This window comes from Heterodontus francisci, unplaced genomic scaffold, assembly GCF_036365525.1.
Source record: "Heterodontus francisci isolate sHetFra1 unplaced genomic scaffold, sHetFra1.hap1 HAP1_SCAFFOLD_96_2, whole genome shotgun sequence".
NCBI classification, from domain to species: Eukaryota; Metazoa; Chordata; class Chondrichthyes; order Heterodontiformes; family Heterodontidae; genus Heterodontus; species Heterodontus francisci.
This window is the reverse complement of record NW_027141332.1, coordinates 273,725-286,614: the sequence shown is the minus strand read 5'-3', so window position 1 is coordinate 286,614 and position 12,890 is coordinate 273,725.

The following is a 12,890-nucleotide window of genomic DNA, read 5'->3' as shown; positions in this document are numbered from 1 at the left end:
TATCCCCCAGACCCGAATATAAAACAGTGAACATTATCCCCCAGACCTGAATATAAAACAGTGAACATTATCCCCGAGACCCGAATATAAAACAGTGAACGTTATCCCCCAGACCCGAATGTACAACAGTGAACATTATCACCAGTCCCGAATTTGGAACAGTAAACATTCTCCCCTTGACCCGAATCTATAACAGTGAACATTATCTTTCAGACCCGAATATAAAACAGTGAACATTATCCCCGAGACCCGAATATAAAACAGTGAACATTATCACCCAGACGCGTTTATAAAACAGTGAACATTACCCCCGAGAGCCGAATATAAAACAGTGAACATTATCCCCCAGACGCGTTTATAAAACAGTGAACATTATCCCCCAGACCCGAATATAAAACAGTGAACATTATCCCCCAGACCTGAATATAAAACGGTGAACATTATCCCCCAGACCTGAATATAAAACGGTGAACATTATCCCCCAGACCCGAATATAAAACAGTGAACATTATCCCCCAGACCCGAATATAAAACAGTGAACATTATCCCCCAGACCTGAATATAAAACAGTGAACATTATCCCCCAGACCTGAATATAAAAAGGTGAACATTATCCCCCAGACCTGAATATAAAACGGTGAACATTATCCCCCAGACCCGAATATAAAACAGGGAACATTATCCCCCAGACCCAAATATAAAACTGTGAACATTAGCCCCCAGACCTGAATAAAAAAACAGTGAACATTATCCCCCGGTGCCGAATATAAAACAGTGAACATTATCCCCTAGACCTGAATATAAAACAGTGAACATTATCCCCGAGACCCGAATATAAAACAGTGAACATTATCACCCAGACCTGAATATAAAACGGTGAACATTATCCCCCAGACCTGAATATAAAACGGTGAACATTATCCCCGAGACCCGAATATAAAACAGTGAAGATTATCACCCAGACCCGAATATAAAACAGTAAACATTATCCCCCAGACCCGAATGTACAACAGTGAACATTATCACCAGTCCCGAATTTGGAACAGTAAACATTATCCGCTTGACCCGAATGTATAACAGTGAGCATTATCTTTCAGACCCGAATATAAAACAGTGGTCATTATCCCCTAGACCCGAATATATATCAGTGAACATTATCCCCGAGACCCGAATATAAAACAGTGAACATTATCCCCTAGACCCGAATATAAAACAGTGAACATTATCCCCAAGAGGCGTTTATAAAACAGTGAACATTATCCCCCAGACCCCAATATAAAACAGTGAACATTATCCCCGAGACCCGAACATAAAACAGTGAACATTATCCCCCAGACCCGAATATAAAACAGTGAACATTATCCCCCAGACCCGAATATAAAACAGTGAACATTATCCCCTAGACCCGAATATAAAACAGTGAACATTATCCCCCAGACCTGAATATAAAACAGTGAACATTATCCCCCAGACCTGAATATAAAACAGTGAACATTATCCCCTAGACCTGAATATAAAACAGTGAATATTATCCCCCAGACCTGAATATAAAAGAGTGAACATTATCCCCAAGACCCGAATATAAATCAGTGAACATTATCCCCCAGACCTGAATATAAAACAGTGAACATTATCCCCGAGACCCGAATATAAAACAGTGAAAATTATCCCCCAGACCCGAATATAAAACAGTGAACATTATCCCCCAGACCTGAATATAAAACGGTGAACATTATCCCCCAGACCTGAATATAAAACGGTGAACATTATCCCCCAGACCCGAATATAAAACAGTGAACATTATCCCCCAGACCCGAATATAAAACAGTGAACATTATCCCCCAGACCTGAATATAAAACAGTGAACATTATCCCCCAGACCTGAATATAAAACGGTGAACATTATCCCCCAGACCTGAATATAAAACGGTGAACATTATCCCCCAGACCCGAATATAAAACAGGGAACATTATCCCCCAGACCCAAATATAAAACTGTGAACATTAGCCCCCAGACCTGAATAAAAAAACAGTGAACATTATCCCCCAGTGCCGAATATAAAACAGTGAACATTATCCCCTAGACCTGAATATAAAACAGTGAACATTATCCCCCAGACCCGAATATAAAACAGTGAACATTATCACCCAGACCTGAATATAAAACGGTGAACATTATCCCCCAGACCTGAATATAAAACGGTGAACATTATCCCCGAGACCCGAATATAAAACAGTGAAGATTATCACCCAGACCCGAATATAAAACAGTAATCATTATCCCCCAGACCCGAATGTACAACAGTGAACATTATCACCAGTCCCGAATTTGGAACAGTAAACATTATCCGCTTGACCCGAATGTATAACAGTGAGCATTATCTTTCAGACCCGAATATAAAACAGTGATCATTATCCCCTAGACCCGAATATATATCAGTGAACATTATCCCCCAGACCCAAATATAAAACAATGAACATTATCCCCCAGACCCGAATATAAAACAGTGAACATTATCCCCCAGACGCGTTTATAAAACAGTGAACATTATCCCCGAGTCCCGAATATAAAACAGTGAACATTATCCCCGAGACCCGAATATAAAACAGTGAACATTATCCCCTAGACCCGAATATAGAACAGTGAACATTATCCCCCAGAGGCGTTTATAAAACAGTGAACATTATCCCCCAGACCCCAATATAAAACAGTGAACATTATCCCCGAGACCCGAACATAAAACAGTGAACATTATCCCCCAGATCCGAATATAAAACAGTGAACATTATCCCCCAGACCCGAATATAAAACAGTGAACATTATCCCCCAGACCCGAATATAAAACAGTGAACATTATCCCCCAGACCCGAATATAAAACAGTGAACATTATCCCCCAGACCTGAATATAAAACAGTGAACATTATCCCCTAGACCCGAATATAAAGCAGTGAACATTATCCCCTAGACCCGAATATAAAACAGTGAACATTATCCCCCAGACCCGAATATAAAACAGTGAACATTATCCCCCAGACCTGAATATAAAACAGTGAACATTATCCCCCAGACCTGAATATAAAACAGTGAACATTATCCCCTAGACCTGAATATAAAACAGTGAACATTATCCCCCAGACCTAAATATAAAACAGTGAACATTATCCCCCAGACCCGAATATAAAACAGTGAACATTATCCCCCAGACCTGAATATAAAACAGTGAACATTATCCCCGAGACCCGAATATAAAACAGTGAACGTTATCCCCCAGACCCGAATGTACAACAGTGAACATTATCACCAGTCCCGAATTTGGAACAGTAAACATTCTCCCCTTGACCCGAATGTATAACAGTGAACATTATCTTTCAGACCCGAATATAAAACAGTGAACATTATCCCCGAGACCCGAATATAAAACAGTGAACATTATCACCCAGACACGTTTATAAAACAGTGAACATTATCCCCGAGACCCGAATATAAAACAGTGAACATTATCCCCCAGACGCGTTTATAAAACAGTGAACATTATCCCCCAGACCCGAATATAAAACAGTGAACATTATCCCCCAGACCTGAATATAAAACGGTGAACATTATCCCCCAGACCTGAATATAAAACGGTGAACATTATCCCCCAGACCCGAATATAAAACAGTGAACATTATCCCCCAGACCCGAATATAAAACAGTGAACATTATCCCCCAGACCTGAATATAAAACAGTGAACATTATCCCCCAGACCTGAATATAAAACGGTGAACATTATCCCCCAGACCTGAATATAAAACGGTGAACATTATCCCCCAGACCCGAATATAAAACAGGGAACATTATCCCCCAGACCCAAATATAAAACTGTGAACATTAGCCCCCAGACCTGAATAAAAAAACAGTGAACATTATCCCCCAGTGCCGAATATAAAACAGTGAACATTATCCCCTAGACCTGAATATAAAACAGTGAACATTATCCCCCAGACCCGAATATAAAACAGTGAACATTATCACCCAGACCTGAATATAAAACGGTGAACATTATCCCCCAGACCTGAATATAAAACGGTGAACATTATCCCCGAGACCCGAATATAAAACAGTGAAGATTATCACCCAGACCCGAATATAAAACAGTAAACATTATCCCCCGGACCCGAATGTACAACAGTGAACATTATCACCAGTCCCGAATTTGGAACAGTAAACATTATCCGCTTGACCCGAATGTATAACAGTGAGCATTATCTTTCAGACCCGAATATAAAACAGTGGTCATTATCCCCTCGTCCCGAATATATATCAGTGAACATTATCCCCCAGACCCGAATATAAAACAATGAACATTATCCCCCAGACCCGAATATAAAACAGTGAACATTATCCCCCAGAGGCGTTTATAAAACAGTGAACATTATCCCCGAGTCCCGAATATAAAACAGTGAACATTATCCCCGAGACCCGAATATAAAACAGTGAACATTATCCCCTAGACCCGAATATAAAACAGTGAACATTATCCCCCAGAGGCGTTTATAAAACAGTGAACATTATCCCCCAGACCCCAATATAAAACAGTGAACATTATCCCCGAGACCCGAACATAAAACAGTGAACATTATCCCCCAGACCCGAATATAATACAGTGAACATTATCCCCCAGACCCGAATATAAAACAGTGAACATTATCCCCTGGACCCCAATATAAAACAGTGAACATTATCCCCTAGACCCGAATATAAAACAGTGAACATTATTCCCCTGACCCGAATATAAAACAGTGAACATTATCTGGCAGAGGCTTTTTTAAAACATTGAACATTATCCCCCAGACCCCAATATAAAACAGTGAACATTATCCCCTAAAGCTGAATATAAAACAGTGAACATTATCCACGAGACCCGAATATAAAACAGTGAACATTATCCCCCAGACCCGAATATAAAACAGTGAACATTATCCCCCAGACCTGAATATAAAACAGTGAACATTATCCCCCAGACCCGAATATAAAACAGTGAACATTATCCCCTAGACCCGAATATAAAACAGTGAACATTATCCCCTAGACCCGAATATAAAACAGTGAACATTATCCCCCAGACCTGAATATAAAACAGTGAACATTATCCCCTAGACCCGAATATAAAACAGTGAACATTATCCCCCAGACCCGAATATAAAACAGTGAACATTATCCCCCAGACCCGAATATAAAACAGTGAACATTATCCCCCAGACCCGAATATAAAACAGTGAACATTATCCCCTAGACCCGAATATAAAACAGTGAACATTATCCCCTAGACCCGAATATAAAACAGTGAACATTATCCCCCAGACCCGAATATAAAACAGTGAACATTATCCCCTAGACCCGAATATAAATATGTGAACATTATCCCCTAGACTGGAATAAAAAACAGTGAACATTATCCACCAGACCTGAATGTAAAACAGTGAACATTATCCCCCAGACCTGAATAAAAAACAGTGAACATTATCCCCCTTACCTGAATATAAAACAGTGTACATTATCCCCCAGACCTGAATATAAAACAGTGAACATTATCCCCTAGACCCGAATATAAAACAGTGAACATTATCCCCCAGACCTGAATATAAAACAGTGAACATTATCCCCTAGACCTGAATATAAAACAGTGAATATTATCCCCCAGACCTGAATATAAAACAGTGAACATTATCCCCTAGACCCGAATATAAAACTGTGAACATTATCCACCAGACCTGAATATAAAACAGTGAACATTATCCCCGAGACCCGAATATAAAACAGTGAACATTATCCCCCAGACCCGAATATAAAACAGTGAACATTATCCCCCAGACCTGAATATAAAACAGTGAACATTGTCCCCCAGACCTGAATATAAAACGGTGAACATTATCCCCCTGACCTGAATATAAAACGGTGAACATTATCCCCCAGACCCGAATATAAAACAGGGAACATTATCCCCCAGACCCAAATATAAAACTGTGAACATTAGCCCCCAGACCTGAATAAAAAAACAGTGAACATTATCCCCCAGTGCCGAATATAAAACAGTGAACATTATCCCCTAGACCTGAATATAAAACAGTGAACATTATCCCCCAGACCCGAATATAAAACAGTGAACATTATCACCCAGACCTGAATATAAAACGGTGAACATTATCCCCCAGACCTGAATATAAAACGGTGAACATTATCCCCGAGACCCGAATATAAAACAGTGAAGATTATCACCCAGACCCGAATATAAAACAGTAAACATTATCCCCCAGACCCGAATGTACAACAGTGAACATTATCACCAGTCCCGAATTTGGAACAGTTAACATTATTCGCTTGACCCGAATGTATAACAGTGAGCATTATCTTTCAGACCCGAATATAAAACAGTGATCATTATCCCCTAGACCCGAATATATATCAGTGAACATTATCCCCCAGACCCGAATATAAAACAATGAACATTATCCCCCAGACCCGAATATAAAACAGTGAACATTATCCCCCAGACGCGTTTATAAAACAGTGAACATTATCCCCGAGTCCCGAATATAAAACAGTGAACATTATCCCCGAGACCCGAATATAAAACAGTGAACATTATCCCCTAGACCCGAATATAAAACAGTGAACATTATCCCCCAGAGGCGTTTATAAAACAGTGAACATTATCCCCCAGACCCCAATATAAAACAGTGAACATTATCCCCGAGACCCGAACATAAAACAGTGAACATTATCCCCCAGACCCGAATATAAAACAGTGAACATTATCCCCCAGACCCGAATATAAAACAGTGAACATTATCCCCCAGACCCGAATATAAAACAGTGAACATTATCCCCTAGACCCGAATATAAAACAGTGAACATTATCCCCCAGACCTGAATATAAAACAGTGAACATTATCCCCTAGACCCGAATATAAAGCAGTGAACATTATCCCCTAGACCCGAATATAAAACAGTGAACATTATCCCCCAGACCCGAATATAAAACAGTGAACATTATCCCCCAGACCTGAATATAAAACAGTGAACATTATCCCCCAGACCTGAATATAAAACAGTGAACATTATCCCCGAGACCCGAATATAAAACAGTGAACGTTATCCCCCAGACCCGAATGTACAACAGTGAACATTATCACCAGTCCCGAAATTGGAACAGTAAACATTCTCCCCTTGACCCGAATGTATAACAGTGAACATTATCTTTCAGACCAGAATATAAAACAGTGAACATTATCCCCGAGACCCGAATTTAAAACAGTGAACATTATCACCCAGACGCGTTTATAAAACAGTGAACATTATCCCCGAGACCCGAATATAAAACAGTGAACATTATCCCCCAGACGCGTTTATAAAACAGTGAACATTATCCCCCAGACCCGAATATAAAACAGTGAACATTATCCCCGAGACCCGAATATAAAACAGTGAAGATTATCACCCAGACCCGAATATAAAACAGTAAACATTATCCCCCAGACTCGAATGTACAACAGTGAACATTATCACCAGTCCCGAATTTGGAACAGTAAACATTATCCGCTTGACCCGAATGTATAACAGTGAGCATTATCTTTCAGACCCGAATATAAAACAGTGATCATTATCCCCTAGACCCGAATATATATCAGTGAACATTATCCCCCAGACCCGAATATAAAACAATGAACATTATCCCCCAGACCCGAATATAAAACAGTGAACATTATCCCCCAGACGCGTTTATAAAACAGTGAACATTATCCCCGAGTCCCGAATATAAAACAGTGAACATTATCCCCGAGACCCGAATATAAAACAGTGAACATTATCCCCTAGACCCGAATATAAAACAGTGAACATTATCCCCCAGAGGCGTTTATAAAACAGTGAACATTATCCCCCAGACCCCAATATAAAACAGTGAACATTATCCCCGAGACCCGAACATAAAACAGTGAACATTATCCCCCAGACCCGAATATAAAACAGTGAACATTATCCCCCAGACCCGAATATAAAACAGTGAACATTATCCCCTAGATCCGAATATAAAGCAGTGAACATTATCCCCTAGACCCGAATATAAAACAGTGAACATTATCCCCCAGACCCGAATATAAAACAGTGAACATTATCCCCCAGACCTGAATATAAAACAGTGAACATTATCCCCCAGACCTGAATATAAAACAGTGAACATTATCCCCTAGACCTGAATATAAAACAGTGAACATTATCCCCCAGACCTAAATATAAAACAGTGAACATTATCCCCCAGACCCCAATATAAAACAGTGAACATTATCCCCCAGACCTGAATATAAAACAGTGAACATTATCCCCGAGACCCGAATATAAAACAGTGAACGTTATCCCCCAGACCCGAATGTACAACAGTGAACATTATCACCAGTCCCGAATTTGGAACAGTAAACATTCTCCCCTTGACCCGAATGTATAACAGTGAACATTATCTTTCAGACCAGAATATAAAACAGTGAACATTATCCCCGAGACCCGAATTTAAAACAGTGAACATTATCACCCAGACGCGTTTATAAAACAGTGAACATTATCCCCGAGACCCGAATATAAAACAGTGAACATTATCCCCCAGACGCGTTTATAAAACAGTGAACATTATCCCCCAGACCCGAATATAAAACAGTGAACATTATCCCCGAGACCCGAATATAAAACAGTGAACATTATCCCCCAGACCCGAATATAAAACAGTGAACATTATCCCCCAGACCTGAATATAAAACAGTGAACATTATCCCCCAGACCCGAATATAAAACAGTGAACATTAACCCCTAGACCCGAATATAAAACAGTGAACATTATCCCCTAGAACAGAATATAAAACAGTGAACATTATCCCCCAGACCTGAAGATAAAACAGTGAACATTATCCCCTAGACCCGAATATAAAACAGTCAACATTATCCCCCAGACCCGAATATAAAACAGTGAAATTTATCCCCTGGACCCGAAAATAAAACAGTGAACATTATCCCCTAGACACGAATATAAAACAGTGAACATTATCCCCCAGACCCGAATATAAAACAGTGAACATTATCCCCGAGACCCGAATATAAAACAGTGAACATTATCCCCCAGACCTGAATATAAAACGGTGAAGATTATCACCCAGACCCGAATATAAAACAGTAAACATTATCCCCCAGACCCAAATATAAAACTGTGAACATTAGCCCCCAGACCTGAATAAAAAAACAGTGAACATTATCCCCCAGTGCCGAATATAAAACAGTGAACATTATCCCCTAGACCTGAATATAAAACAGTGAACATTATCCCCCAGACCCGAATATAAAACAGTGAACATTATCCCCGAGACCCGAATATAAAACAGTGAACATTATCCCCTAGACCCGAATATAAAACAGTGAACATTATCCCCCAGAGGCGTTTATAAAACAGTGAACATTATCCCCTAGACCCGAATATAAATATGTGAACATTATCCCCTAGACTGGAGTAAAAAACAGTGAACATTATCCACCAGACCTGAATGTAAAACAGTGAACATTATCCCCCAGACCTGAATAAAAAACAGTGAACATTATCCCCCAGACCTGAATATAAAACAGTGTACATTATCCCCCAGACCTGAATATAAAACAGTGAACATTATCCCCTAGACCCGAATATAAAACAGTGAACATTATCCCCCAGACCTGAATATAAAACAGTGAACATTATCCCCTAGACCTGAATATAAAACAGTGAATATTATCCCCCAGACCTGAATATAAAACAGTGAACATTATCCCCTAGACCCGAATATAAAACAGTGAACATTATCCACCAGACCTGAATATAAAACAGTGAACATTATCCCCGAGACCCGAATATAAAACAGTGAACATTATCTCCCAGACCCGAATATAAAACAGTGAACATTATCCCCCAGACCCGAATATAAAACAGTGAACATTATCCCCCAGACCTGAATATAAAACGGTGAACATTATCCCCCAGACCTGAATATAAAACGGTGAACATTATCCCCCAGACCCGAATATAAAACAGTGAACATTATCCCCCAGACCTGAATATAAAACAGTGAACATTGTCCCCCAGACCTGAATATAAAACGGTGAACATTATCCCCCTGACCTGAATATAAAACGGTGAACATTATCCCCCAGACCCGAATATAAAACAGGGAACATTATCCCCCAGACCCAAATATAAAACTGTGAACATTAGCCCCCAGACCTGAATAAAAAAACAGTGAACATTATCCCCCAGTGCCGAATATAAAACAGTGAACATTATCCCCTAGACCTGAATATAAAACAGTGAACATTATCCCCCAGACCCGAATATAAAACAGTGAACATTATCACCCAGACCTGAATATAAAACAGTGAACATTATCCCCCAGACCTGAATATAAAACGGTGAACATTATCCCCGAGACCCGAATATAAAACAGTGAAGATTATCACCCAGACCCGAATATAAAACAGTAAACATTATCCCCCAGACCCGAATGTACAACAGTGAACATTATCACCAGTCCCGAATTTGGAACAGTTAACATTATTCGCTTGACCCGAATGTATAACAGTGAGCATTATCTTTCAGACCCGAATATAAAACAGTGATCATTATCCCCTAGACCCGAATATATATCAGTGAACATTATCCCCCAGACCCGAATATAAAACAATGAACATTATCCCCCAGACCCGAATATAAAACAGTGAACATTATCCCCCAGACGCGTTTATAAAACAGTGAACATTATCCCCGAGTCCCGAATATAAAACAGTGAACATTATCCCCGAGACCCGAATATAAAACAGTGAACATTATCCCCTAGACCCGAATATAAAACAGTGAACATTATCCCCCAGAGGCGTTTATAAAACAGTGAACATTATCCCCCAGACCCCAATATAAAACAGTGAACATTATCCCCGAGACCCGAACATAAAACAGTGAACATTATCCCCCAGACCCGAATATAAAACAGTGAACATTATCCCCAAGACCCGAATATAAAACAGTGAACATTATCCCCCAGACCCGAATATAAAACAGTGAACATTATCCCCTAGACCCGAATATAAAACAGTGAACATTATCCCCCAGACCTGAATATAAAACAGTGAACATTATCCCCTAGACCCGAATATAAAGCAGTGAACATTATCCCCTAGACCCGAATATAAAACAGTGAACATTATCCCCCAGACCCGAATATAAAACAGTGAACATTATCCCCCAGACCTGAATATAAAACAGTGAACATTATCCCCCAGACCTGAATATAAAACAGTGAACATTATCCCCTAGACCTGAATATAAAACAGTGAACATTATCCCCGAGACCCGAATATAAAACAGTGAACGTTATCCCCCAGACCCGAATGTACAACAGTGAACATTATCACCAGTCCCGAAATTGGAACAGTAAACATTCTCCCCTTGACCCGAATGTATAACAGTGAACATTATCTTTCAGACCATAATATAAAACAGTGAACATTATCCCCGAGACCCGAATTTAAAACAGTGAACATTATCACCCAGACGCGTTTATAAAACAGTGAACATTATCCCCGAGACCCGAATATAAAACAGTGAACATTATCCCCCAGACGCGTTTATAAAACAGTGAACATTATCCCCCAGAACCGAATATAAAACAGTGAACATTATCCCCGAGACCCGAATATAAAACAGTGAAGATTATCACCCAGACCCGAATATAAAACAGTAAACATTATCCCCCAGACTCGAATGTACAACAGTGAACATTATCACCAGTCCCGAATTTGGAACAGTAAACATTATCCGCTTGACCCGAATGTATAACAGTGAGCATTATCTTTCAGACCCGAATATAAAACAGTGATCATTATCCCCTAGACCCGAATATATATCAGTGAACATTATCCCCCAGACCCGAATATAAAACAATGAACATTATCCCCCAGACCCGAATATAAAACAGTGAACATTATCCCCCAGACGCGTTTATAAAACAGTGAACATTATCCCCGAGTCCCGAATATAAAACAGTGAACATTATCCCCGAGACCCGAATATAAAACAGTGAACATTATCCCCTAGACCCGAATATAAAACAGTGAACATTATCCCCCAGAGGCGTTTATAAAACAGTGAACATTATCCCCCAGACCCCAATATAAAACAGTGAACATTATCCCCGAGACCCGAACATAAAACAGTGAACATTATCCCCCAGACCCGAATATAAAACAGTGAACATTATCCCCCAGACCCGAATATAAAACAGTGAACATTATCCCCTAGACCCGAATATAAAGCAGTGAACATTATCCCCTAGACCCGAATATAAAACAGTGAACATTATCCCCCAGACCCGAATATAAAACAGTGAACATTATCCCCCAGACCTGAATATAAAACAGTGAACATTATCCCCCAGACCTGAATATAAAACAGTGGACATTATCCCCTAGACCTGAATATAAAACAGTGAACATTATCCCCCAGACCTAAATATAAAACAGTGAACATTATCCCCCAGACCCCAATATAAAACAGTGAACATTATCCCCCAGACCTGAATATAAAACAGTGAACATTATCCCCGAGACCCGAATATAAAACAGTGAACGTTATCCCCCAGACCCGAATGTACAACAGTGAACATTATCACCAGTCCCGAATTTGGAACAGTAAACATTCTCCCCTTGACCCGAATGTATAACAGTGAACATTATCTTTCAGACCAGAATATAAAACAGTGAACATTATCCCCGAGACCCGAATTTAAAACAGTGAACATTATCACCCAGACGCGTTTATAAAACAGTGAACATTATCCCCGAGA